Genomic DNA, 13352 nt, shown 5'->3' with positions numbered 1-13352 from the left:
TTGGCTAACTCCTCTGGACTTACGTCAGCTGGTGCTTCCTTCGGAGGAGATTTTTCTAACACGTAGAGCATCTTCTCCGAAGTCAAGACAATCTTCAACTTGCGGAACCATTCCGTATAGTTGGCGCCAGTCAACTTATTTTGTTCGAGGATCGAGAAAAGTGGATTACGCGAATTCATTGTATGAAATACTCAAAAGAAACAGACAAATATCAGTGATTGTTTAAGCAATTTACTAAGACATAAAATAGGCGAAATTTATTTTATGAATCTCACTCCCACTATTTTAACGATTTCACTACCCTCTAGTGAAAACGGGAAACTGTTTTCCTTAGTGAGAACATGGAGTCCAATTGACAAACTTATAGTCCCGAATAATATCAGCCAACCATAATTTTCAAAAGGTAGAGCCCAATTGCTTCTAAAGCAACCTCCACGTTTTTTACCTCATGTCCAATAAGGGCCCAATAATATGACGCCGATTATTGTGACATGTTAAGATGACCCATCAATATTAAGTTGTGATGGACGGTCGCCATGTGGATCCCCCAATAATATGAGCCGATCCCATGTGAGTTCCACCCAACTTACAACATGTGTCGATCCAATGTACAGCTTTCCGACGAACGGGCCCCCCCAATAATATGAGCCGGACCGTATCCGCGGGTAGCATCTCATACATTGATCGTTGATGGAAGGTAGGAACATTTAAACAAATTTAAATTTCTTTTATTTATCTTGATATCAATTTTAAATCATATTTAAAATGAGGGATTTTTAATTATAAAAATTTGTCTCATCATTTTTAAAATTTTGTATGCTTGTCGGATTCACACAATTTTGTCTAAAACATGCATACAACTATAATATCACATATTATATAGGATGATCGATTCCATTTCTAATCGACCCGTGGTTGCCAATCACGAGTCTTAGTCCAATCCTAGGTAATATGCAGTATGAAATGCAATCCTATTACATTTGCTTCCAATTTACATTTCTTCTGTCTTTATTGTCTGCTGGGCCCACCTCCATCTTCAAATCTTGATCTCCCACTAAATCTAATGTATTTACAATAAATAACAATGACAAGTAGGGGATACATTTTTAAGGGGTGGGAACGGGCCATAAACCAAGCCCACTTTTATTACATATGACATTCATATTGGGCCATAAACCAGGCCCATTAATAAAACCAACAACAATAAAACAAATGTAAATTCCTAACATACACCTACAAAATTGGTCATGGCAATCGATCATCCTTATCCAATAACATTTAATTCAAAATTAATTTATTGGATAACATGCAATGGCAATTTAAATTTAAAAAAGATAAAATCATATCTCATACATAAAATCTTATTTTACATATAAAATCATATTTTATCCTTTTATCAAATAAAATCATATTTTATCTATAAAATCCAATTTTATACATAAAATCATATTTTACTCAATATATCCATAAGATCACATCTTATCATCAATTGTACCAAAAATTAATTAATTTCAAAATTCAATTAAAGGATAAAATATTAAAATTTTCCAAAAATTCAAATTTATCCAAAAATCAATTTTAAAATTTTCGGACTCGAACAATTCGATCCGACGCCTCGTGGACCAATCAAAACAATTTTCGATCGGACCAAAAATAGAATTTTAACATATTAAAATTTAATTTAAAAAATTAAAATAATTTTTCCCGCGGGCCGCCCGGGACGTTCCCGGCTGCCCCTAGGGCAGCGACGATCGCTGCCCATGGGCAGCGCCATGCGCCGCCCTGTGCAGCGCCCGTGCACTGCCCGGGGCAGCGACCATCGCTGCCCGGGTTTTTGCCCGAAAAAAAATATTTTTATTTTAAAATATTTATTTTGTTTCAAAAACCGAGGCCTAAAAAATTTTTGTACAATCGATTAATTTAATCGCTTGATCTGAGCAACCTGGCTCTGATACCACTGTTGGAGTGCGCGGCTTTCAGATCAATCAAGATTGATACCCGGTGCAGCGGAAGTTTAAAATTTTTTTATTATATGGAACGATTCCATATTGGGTATCAAATCTTTACGATTAAATTGTGTGTGTAAAAATTTAAATAACTATTATAAAATTTTTACCTTTAATCTCGAATCGAGATTCTGGACACCAACAGATTTCTCTGCTCTTGTTGTATCTCCCTGGAATCGATGGACGAACAGTTCTTCAATCAGGTCCACGAATAGAGATTTAATCCCTCTGATAGATTGCACTAGAAAATCTATCAGAAGTTTTCTACGAAGAGAGTTAACGAATTTGATCCGTTAAACCAGACTGTAATTCAAAATCACAGGCTGGAATTTTTCTCGAGTAGAGAGAGGGAGAGGGGGCGGCCACTTTAAGAAAAATAGCTTAGGGTTTTCGAAAATTTTGTGCCTGTTGTGTTTAATTTCTGTACTGCAATAACTTATTTATAATGCAGGCCACTAACAGCTTAGGGCCCATTAGTCATAAGTTCAAGCCCGACAAGCAAAGCCCGCATGTTCAGAAATTAATATAAAATTCATCGTGACTCCGATTGATAAACCGATTTCACCAATGTGCACAGAAACCATTTCTGCACCTTTTAAAGTCAAGATAAATTTTTCTGAATCCGAATTCAGTGATTTCCAAAAATGGCCATCCCTATGTCATTTTAGGAAATCTTACTCCTCTACTCTTAAATAAGAAGTCCAACTTCTTCGTTCATTAAATTTAACTCTTTAAATTTAACTATCTCAACGGGGATTAAAAATCCAATACACTGTGTGACTCTCAATGGTTCAGGGATACAGCTAGCCGTGGGCTCACAACTCCTTGTGACTCGGAACAACAATTTCCGACTTGCCCATCGAATCATGGTATGAGCGCCTAGCAACATCGCCCCATGATTCCCTAGGTATCACTGATAGTGCCTACAAGAACCAGTAGATTTTGGTTAGCGTACAGTACGGTCCCTTCATCCATATATCCCGATCGAATCAACAACCATTGGTATATCGAGAGTCGCTCGAGATTCGATAACTATGCAATGCATCTTGAAGATCAAATAGTGACATCGCATGCGCTACTAAGAAACCATTTCTTAAATCACATCATGTACTCTGGCCAGAGATTCGTCACACTAATATCTCCTCAGATCGCATAGGATATCCACACTCGCAAGTATGTGGTGAATCCTTGACAACAAAGCATCGACTCCTATATGTGTTGTAACTGTACCCAATCCCGACACCTGATGACCCCAATAGAGTCGGTAAACGAGTCAAAGCACAGTACTAGCATATAGAGTCTCAATGATGTTTCAAGTAATAAGGACTAATGGTGTACAACCAAAACCGCGGACTTTATCCACTCGATAAGTGATAACCACTTGGAAAGTCCGGATAGGGTAGTTCGATCATTCATCATATGAATATCCATTTGCATGCTTCGAACATCTCTATGTTCCTTACCAATGAAACGTGGTACTCCGCATCGCAAATGCTAGTCTCAAACTCGAGCGATCCTTATCCTTATTATCGGACGGCTCAATCGACTAGGAACAGTTTAGAATATACAGTGACTATAAGATGTGTTTCATGATAGACATCTCCATGTTCTACCACATCTTACATACACTATAGTATATTCAAGGTCTTTATCAAAACAACAATAGTATATCACAATATAACAATATGAAGAAAGATAAAGTCATTGCCATTAATAAAAGTGTAAATTATATTAAACAAAAGATTGTTTATACAAAGAGTCATCAAAGCCCTTAGCCACAAGTTGGCTCACTGGGCACCCACTCTTTCATTTTTCTGTCATGGGTTGCATCCTTATGCCTTCAAACGTGATGTTTCGTGTATAAGACTATATATATGGTGGTTATAACATAGAAAACAGATAGAAACATCTGATAACGTAGATTTCAGATTTCTGATTTCTCAAATCTCTCCCTCATTTTCTCAAAAGAAAAGTTAAAGCATATTTTCGTTCGTTGAAGTTCGTGATATTTGCAGTGCTGCTATATCACGATCGAAAGTCGTTGTATCTTAGAGACGATTGCCGCTAACGTTTAGCACTTGAAACGGGCAATTTCGTCTTGCGGATAGAGAGTTTCTCTCGCCTCGACTGTGTTGATCATTTTCGTTGCTGTTGATTGCTTCCGACATTGAAGTTTTCAAAATTCAGAATACAACCTACTAACAATCGCAAGACGAAATTCTTTGTATTTCCCGGATTTTGAAGATGTCTACCGTTTCATTCACTCCGCTCGCTTCCGCCCCCGCTCATGGAGAAAAGCCGCCAAAGTTTTTTGGTGCCGACTTCAAACGTTGACAGCAGAAGATGTTGTTCTATCTGACCACCCTTAATCTGTCTAGATTTCTCAAGGAGGATCCCCCCGTCGTCGTTGAAGGCGATTCTGACACACAAAGAAGGACAGCAATAGATGCATGGAACCACAGCGATTTTCTCTGCATGAATTATATTCTGAATGGCCTCGACGACACTCTCTATAGTGTCTACTCCTCTGTGAAGAAGGCCAAGGAATTATGGGATTCTTTGGAAAAAAAGTACAAAACTGAAGATGCCGGCATAAAGAAGTTTGTAGTTGGCAAATTTCTGGACTTCAAGATGGTAGACTCAAAAACTGTAATGAGTCAAGTGCAAGAGATACAAATCATCTTGCATGACTTATTGGCCGAAGGAATGGAAATCAATGAACCATTCCAAGTCGCGTCTATCATTGAGAAATTGCCTCCACTGTGGAAAGACTTCAAAAACTACCTTAAGCACAAACGTAAGGAGTTGAAACTTGAAGATCTTATTGTGAGGCTTCGCATCGAGGAGGACAACAGAAATACCGAGGCCAAGTCACATAAAAAGCTGATGGAAACCGAGGCCAAAGCAAATCTGGCGGAGTCTAATACGAGTCAAAAGAGAAAGCGCCCCCATGATGAAAAGCAAAAGGGGAAAGCGAAGAAATTCCAAGGAAGTTGCTACAACTATGGAAAACCGAATCATATGGCAAGGGACTGCCGACTTCCAAAGAAAAATAACAAAAATCAGAAACCAAAGCAAGTGAACATGGTTCAAGAAAGGTATGTACCTTTAGCACTTTCTGATATTGATCTTAGTGCTGTTATATGTGAGACAAACATGGTGGATGATCCAAGAGGATGGTGGATCGATACCGGCTTTACGAGTCACGTGTGTGCCGAGAAAGACATGTATTCCACCTATGCCACCGTTGGGGATCAAAAGTTGTTCATGGGAAACTCCGCAACGTCTGAAGTTGTGGGAGTGGGAAATGTGGTGTTGAAGATGACCTCGGGTAAAGAGGTGATGCTCAAAAATGTGCTGCATGTGCCAGACATTCGGAAGAACTTAGTTTCTGGTTCACTCTTGAGCAAGGCTGGATTTAGAATGGTATTTGAATCTGATAAATTTGTGTTAACTAAATCTGGTGTATTTGTTGGAAAAGGGTACCAAGATAGTGTTCTCTTTAAGTTAAATGTAATGAATGTTTCCCGCCTTGAGGCGAAGAATAAAGTTATTGGTTCTGCTTACTTGACTGAAAGTTGTGATATATGGCATGAACGATTAGGACATGTTAACTTCAACACGTTGCAAAGACTTGCAAATTTAAATGTAATACCTATGTTTAAAAGAAATCCACAAAACAAGTGTGAGATATGTGTTGAAGCGAAAATGGTTAAAGCTCCATTTCATAATGTCACGAGAAGTACTACGCCACTTGAATTAATATATACTGATGTATGTGATTTAAAAATGGTACAAATACGAGGTGGAAATAAGTACTTTATAACATTCATTGATGATTGCACCAGATTTTGTTATGTATATTTATTGAAAAGCAAAGATGAAGCGATCGACGCTTTCAAGAAATATAAAACTGAGATTGAAAATCAACGAAGTTCGAAAATTAAAATGATTCGAAGTGATCGAGGTGGAGAGTATGTGGCTCCTTTTGAAGAATTTTGCTCAACTTCGGGCATCATTCATCAAACGACGGCCCCTTACTCACCTCAATCCAATGGCGTTGCAGAACGCAAAAATTGAACATTAAAGGAAATGATGAACGCGTTGCTAATAAATTCCGGCTTACCTCAAAATATGTGGGGTGAAGCGATTCTCTCAGCAACACACATTCTAAACCAGATTCCAATCAAAGGAAAAGACAAAACACCATATGAACAGTGGAAAGGTCGTAAACCTTCTTACCAATACCTCAAAGTGTGGGGGTGTTTGGCGAAAGTAGAAGTACCTAAGCCAAAACAAATAAAAATTGGGTCTAAAACGGTTGACTGCATATTTATTGGTTATGCATACAATAGTAGTGCATACCGATTCTTAGTGCATAAGTCAACGAATCCTGATATACATGAAGGCACAATTATGGAGTAAAGGAATGCTGTATTCTTTGAAAATATCTTTCCATGTAAAGACAAGAAAGAAATAAGTTCGAACAAGCGAACTCATGAAAACACAATTGAAACTCCACAAAACAACGTGGAACCATGATGCAGCAAGCGTGCAAGAGTTGAAATATCGTTTGGTCCTGATTTTCTAACATACATGTTAGATAATGAACCAAGAACTCTTCAAGAGGCTTTATCAAATCCTGAGGCTCCTTTTTGGAAGGAAGCCATACAAAATGAAATAGATTCCATAATTCATAATCATACATGGGAGTTGGTTGATCTCCCTCCGGGATGTAAACCTTTAGGATCCAAGTGGATTCTTAAAAGGAAATACAAAGAAGATGGATCTATAGATAAATATAAATCTCGACTCGTGGTTCAAGGTTTTAGACAAAAAGAGAGATATGATTTCTTCGATACCTACTCTCCGGTTTCTAGAATAACATCCATTCGTATTCTCATAGCTATTTCAGCATTGCATGATCTTGAGATTCATCAAATGGATGTTAAAACTGCGTTTTTGAACGGAGAATTGGATGAAGAAATATATATAAAACAACCAGAAGGGTTTGTTGTACCCGGGAAAGAACAAAAGGTGTGTAAACTTGTCAAGTCATTGTATGGACTTAAACAAGCACCTAAACAGTGGCATCAAAAGTTTGACACTGCAATGTTGTCAAATGGTTTCACAATAAATGAATGTGATAAATGTGTCTACATTAAAGGTACTACAAATGCATATGTAATTGTTTGTCTTTATGTAGATGACATGTTAATCATGCGTAGCAACCATGAATTGATTGTGAAAACCAAGAAAATGTTGAGACAACATTTTGATATGAAGGATTTGGGATTGTGTGATATAATTCTAGGGATTAAAGTTTCTAGAATTTCTGCTGGAATTATGTTATCCCAAACTCATTATGTAGAAAAGGTTCTTGAACGATTTAATGCCACAAATCATCCTACGGCTAGAACACCTATGGAATTGGGTACACATTTAGCCAAAAATAGAGGAGAACCTGTTTCACAAGTGGAATATGCAAGGGTGATAGGAAGTTTGATGTATTTAACTAACTGTACCCGTCCTGATCTTGCATATACCGTAAATAAGCTAAGTCGATTCACAAGTAATCCAAGTAAGGATCATTGGAAAGCACTAATGAGAGTGCTTAGATATTTGAAATACACTTTGAGTTATGGACTCGTGTATACAAAATATCCTGCGGTCCTAGAAGGATATTGTGATGCAAATTGGATTTCTGACACAAAAGACTCCAAGTCTACGAGTGGATATGTGTTCACTATCGGTGGAGGAGCGGTGTCATGGAGATCCTCTAAAAAAACTTGTATAGCTCGATTGACTATGGAGTCCGAGTTTATTGCTCTAGATAAAGCTGGAGAAGAAGCCGATTGGCTTCGAAACTTTCTCGAAGATATTCCATGTTGGAATAAACCGGTGTCTTCCATTACGATTCATTGTGACAGTCAGTCAGCAATAGAAAGAGCACAAAGTAGTATGTACAATGGTAAATCTCGACATATTCGTCGGAGACATAATACCATAAGACAATTGATCTCGGATGGGGTTATTTCGGTTGACTATGTGAAGTCAAAGGAAAACCTTGCGGATCCGCTTACAAAAAGTATAAATAGAGATCAAATGTACAAACTACTTGGAGGAATGGGTTTAAAATCCACAAAATAAAATATTTATAGTGATAACCCAACCTTGAGAATTGGAGATCCCAAAACCTTGGTTCAATGGGACAACTAAGTTATAAATATTAGTTTGAGTACTTGGAAAAATTACTTACTCATTCCTGGAACATCCAAGTTGACATAACCTGCAAAATGTGGTGAGGTTAAGTTTTTCTTTTAATGATTCCTATACCTATAAGGTGGAGTAATGCAGGATACTCTTGATAGGAGATCACCTATATAAGTGCAAAGTATTGGCCGCTTTGATTGCAACACTTATGAATCTAAGATATGGTCCAGGGCCGAAATGGACACAACGTGAGAGCAAAATATGTAAGAGTATTGTTATGTAAGTACTATTGTCTTGGTTTACACAAACGGTTGACTAGTTCAAAACATTGTGTTACTATGCAACTAGTAAATCCGATAGTATTTTACTACGATAGGTTCAAAGCCACAAGCTACCTATCCTGATGTAACAATAACTCAAAATGATTTTCTAGTGAGAATGTTACTATACGTGAAATTCATTCATGTGGGGGATTGTTGGAAAGCGTATTATTGAATGAATTACAATTGAAATGGGCTTGAAAGGGTTTGAATTGATTAACCCAAATTGTTTGTAAAAGCCTTGTCCAAAGTATTATAAAATTCAAAATTTTGGTGAAATAAATTGGAGGGAAATGGGGAAATGGTAGTCCCACATTGGAACAACTCCAATTTATTGTTCACCTTAATTAGTCCAACATTGGACTATGGGATTGGGCCCTTAGGGCACCGGATGTTTTGTAAAGGGGCAAGACGTTAGTCGATGCAACAAACACATGCGCGCGCGCGTGTGTGTTTGTTGCATCGACTAGCATCTTGCCCCTTTACACTCGGCTCGGCGTGGGGTGGTGTGGTGTGGTCTTCTGATCCGATTATTCTTTTTGAATAAAATTTATTTAAAATAATATTTTATTATTTTATGTAGGCCCGAGCGGTAAAATATTACCGCGCGGGCGCAGCACCGCACATGCAAGACAGTGAGTTCAAAGCGACGTGCGCCCGCGCGCTTAAAAATTACCGCGCGAGCGCGGTACCAAAATGGCGAGGCAGTGTGTTGGCTTAAAGTTGGGCGCTCGCGCGGTAGAAAATTACCGCCCGAGCGCACCTTCTGCAGAATGAACAGTCACGACTGTTTTTGGCATTTTTCTGTCATGGGTTGCATCCTTACGCCTTCAAACGTGTTGTTTCGTGTATAAGACTATATATATGGTGGTTATAACATAGAAAACAGATAGAAACATCTGATAACGTAGATTTCAGATTTCTGATTTCTCAAATCTCTCCCTCACTTTCTCAAAAAAAAGTTTAAGCATATTTTCGTTCGTTGAAGTTCGTGATATTTGCAGTGCTGCTATATCACGATCGAAAGTCGTTGTATCTTAAAGACGATTGCCGCTAACGTTTAGCACTTGAAACGGGCAATTTCGTCTTGCGGATAGAGAGTTTCTCTCGCCTCGACTGTGTTGATCATTTTCGTTGTTGTTGATTGCTTCCGACATTGAAGTTTTCAGAATTCAGAATACAACCTACTAACAATCTTAAGTGAGGTCGCATGGATATATGGATGGATAATCAATTATCATCAAATTGGAAGTTACATATGATAACCAATAAATCATATAAATAATTTATTTATAATTTATTAAATGGAGTTCAATTGTAAAATAACATAATTGTATCTCGTATACTGAGTACACTAGTATAAAATTTTAGTATTCCAAAAATATTTTTAAAAAATAAAGCGAAAAATTTGGAATAAAAAATAATTTGTGCAATATAAATAAATATAGGTTCACAATTCACTGCCGTGCTACATGGGGGGTTTCTTTTTTTCTAATTTTGGTCAACCCATTTTTTTGGGTATTTTCGCATGTCAAGTAATGATTAAATATGCCTCAAAAAAAAAGTAATGATTAAATAGAAAAAAAAACGACAGATTCGGTTATTTATTAACTTTGAAATTACAAAATTATGCTAAATGAATATATCTTTCCATTAGTATATGAGAAATAATTTCGTAATTTCAAAAGCAACGTGAAAACGTATGTTAATTCATAGAGCATGACTCAATAAAATATTTGGAGGAAGTCAATGAGTGGCACTGTTAACTCACACGGAAACTGCATGAAATTAAAGTCTTGTGGATGCAATTCTCTTTAGTGTTTTCCACACGTCTCGAAATTCAGCGGGTCTCCATAATCAACATGTATTCATTGTGAGATGGCTTGTTTTCATTAATATTCACACTTCACCATTCAGTATCTCGTTCATTCATTCTGCATGGGAAAAATGGAGCGTAGCATGGGAAATTTCCTTGGAATCCACGCATGTCTGATGTTGATGAACATTTTCACGGTCATCGGCGATGCAGATGACTCGAATATCATGTGTTTGAGATTGATAAAAGAGTCGATTCAAGATCCATTTGGTTACTTAAGTACATGGAATTTCAGTGACACCGGGCTAGGAAGTATTGTCTGTACATTTTCAGGGATCGAATGCTGGAATGACGTGGAAAATAAAGTCCTTGAAATAAATCTTGATGGCATGGTACTTATAGGTCAGTTTCCTCGAGGGGTCGAGCACTGTGAAAGTTTGGTAAATCTAAGGTGGTGTTTGGGAGAGCTTTTAAGAAGCATTTCTCAACTTTTCGTTAACAAAATTTCACAAAATTTCAAATATTTGTTAACGGAGAAGCTGAGAAGTGCTTTTAAGAAGCTTTCTCAAACACTACCTAAGTCTTTCAAAAAACAACTTATCTGGACCCATTCCCACTGATATCTCCCACAAGTTGAGCTACTTGGCATTTCTTGATCTATCCTGATGTGAATATCATAAAATGTATACCCGGGGGTGGGTATGACCCCGGGATAAAAATAGCAGCAAGCTTCCTCGCCTCGTCTTGAAGTTCCTCTGCATACCAGAAACAAAAAAACTCGTCAGTGGGACGCCGGAGGGTTCTCCGGCACCGCCATTCCGATACTTAAGTTAGATTAAGATGTATGGAGTGGGCTTATTAGATTTAGAAAAATTGAGTGTGAATGTGAAGATGTATATGAACGTAATAGAACATACCTTAGTCAGGCTAAGGAACCTGGTATTTATAGAGAACTCTTGAGGAAGAGTAATGATTGAATGGAATGGGTCTCCTGACAGCATTAAAGGTGACAAGATGTTTTCCGCAATTTCTGGACAATGCCCATGCCTATTCATTATTATTTTCTGCCACTACTGGGTGGTGCCCATGCCGTGGGACCCATGTTTTGATCCTAGCTCGGGAAGGGTGCTCGGGAGGACGGGGTGCTCGAGGTCAGGGTGCTCCGGGTGACAGGGTGCTCAGGGCCAGGGTGCTCCGAGTGACAGGGTGCTCGGGGTGACAGGGTGCTCGAGGCCAGGGTGCTCCGGGTGACAGGGTGCTCGAGGCCAGGGTGCTCGGGGCCAGGGAAAGACTCCTCCTAGCAAGGCAAGGGAAGAGACCTCTTGGCAAGGGAAGGGAGGACACCTCTTGTCAAGGGAAGGGACCTCTTGACAATGGAAGGAAGGACACCTCTTGGCAAGGCAAGACTCCTCCTGACAAGGGAAGGGAGGACACCTCTTGTCAAGGGAAGGGAGCACCTGGCAAGGGAAGGGAAGACAGCCTTTGGCAAGGCAAGGCAAGGCAAGGATCCTCCCTATTTCGCTTGGGCTCTACTTTTTCCCGGTCTTCTTTTGTCCATCAATCTAGAAACCATTCCGCATTCGGGCTCTTGACAACCACTCGGGTTTGGTGATAACCCGGGATATTTCACCGGGGTATCATCACTCATTCCAAAGATAGTCGGGCTAGGACCTGCTCCGCTATCCCGAAAAAACTAGTCTCCAAACTCGAGTGACATGCTATAGCCTTCCTCCTGAACTCTCAAGTAAATGCCAGAGCCTCAAACCCCCGGGACTTACAAGAGAGGTGCCAGAGCGTAGACTGCCCTGGGATTTTAAATAGATGCCAGGGGGCTGCCCTGGACTTTGAGTAGGTGTCATGGGGCTGCCATGGACTTTAAATGAGTACCAGGGTGGTAGATCGTCTGGGTTTAAATGTCATGGGGCTGCCATGGGCTTTGAGGACCAGGGTGGCAGATCACCTGGGTTTAAACGTCATGGGGCTGCCATGGGCTTTGAGTACCAGGGTGGTAGATCACCTGGGTTTAAATGTCATGGGGCTGTCATGGGATTTGAGGACCAGGGTGGCAGATCACCTGGGTTTAAACGCCATGGGGATGCCATGGGCTTTGAGTACCAGGGTGGTAGATCACCTGGGTTTAAATACCATGGGGCTGCCATGGGCTTTGAGTACCAGGGTGGTAGATCACCTGGGTTTAAATGCCATGGGGCTGCCATGGGCTTTGAGTACCAGGGTGATAGATCACCTGGGTTTTAATGTGTCAGGGTGGTAGATCACCTGGATTTAAATGTCATGGGACTGCCATGGGCTTTGAGTACCAGGATGGTAGATCACCTGGATTTAAATGTCATGGGGCTGCCATGGGCTTTGAGTACCAGGGTGGTAGATCACCTGGGATTTAATGCCATGGGGCTGCCATGGGCTTTGAGTACCAGGGTGGTAGATCACCTGGGTTTAAATGTCATGAGGCTGCCATGGGCTTTGAGTACCAGGGTGGTAGATCACCTGGGTTTAAACGTCATGGGGCTGCCATGGGCTTTGAGTACCAGGGTGGTAGATCACCTGGGTTTAAATGCCATGGGGCTGCCATGGGCTTTGAGGACCAGGGTGGCAGATCACCTGGGTTTAAACGTCATGGGGCTGCCATGGGCTTTGAGTACCAGGGTGGTAGATCACCTGGGTTTAAATACCATGGGGCTGCCATGGGTTTTGAGTACCAGGGTGGTAGATCACCTGGGTTTTAATGTGCCAGGGTGGTAGATCACCTGGATTTAAATGTCATGGGGCTGCCATGGGCTTTGAGTACCAGGGTGGTAGATCACCTGGGTTTTAATTGCTCGTGAATTACCACGGGCTTGAGTACCAGGGTGGTAGATCACCTGGGTTTTTTGGTGTCAGAGTGGTGGATCACCTGGGTTTTATGGTGAATATATCAAGGTCTTACTGCTAGATTCTGGGTTTTTTAGTGCCAGGATGGTGGATCACCTGGGTATTAGG

The sequence above is a fragment of the Henckelia pumila genome, chromosome 2, assembly GCF_033568475.1.
Source record: "Henckelia pumila isolate YLH828 chromosome 2, ASM3356847v2, whole genome shotgun sequence".
Classification (NCBI taxonomy): domain Eukaryota; kingdom Viridiplantae; phylum Streptophyta; class Magnoliopsida; order Lamiales; family Gesneriaceae; genus Henckelia; species Henckelia pumila.
Note: the sequence above shows the minus strand (reverse complement) of the source record.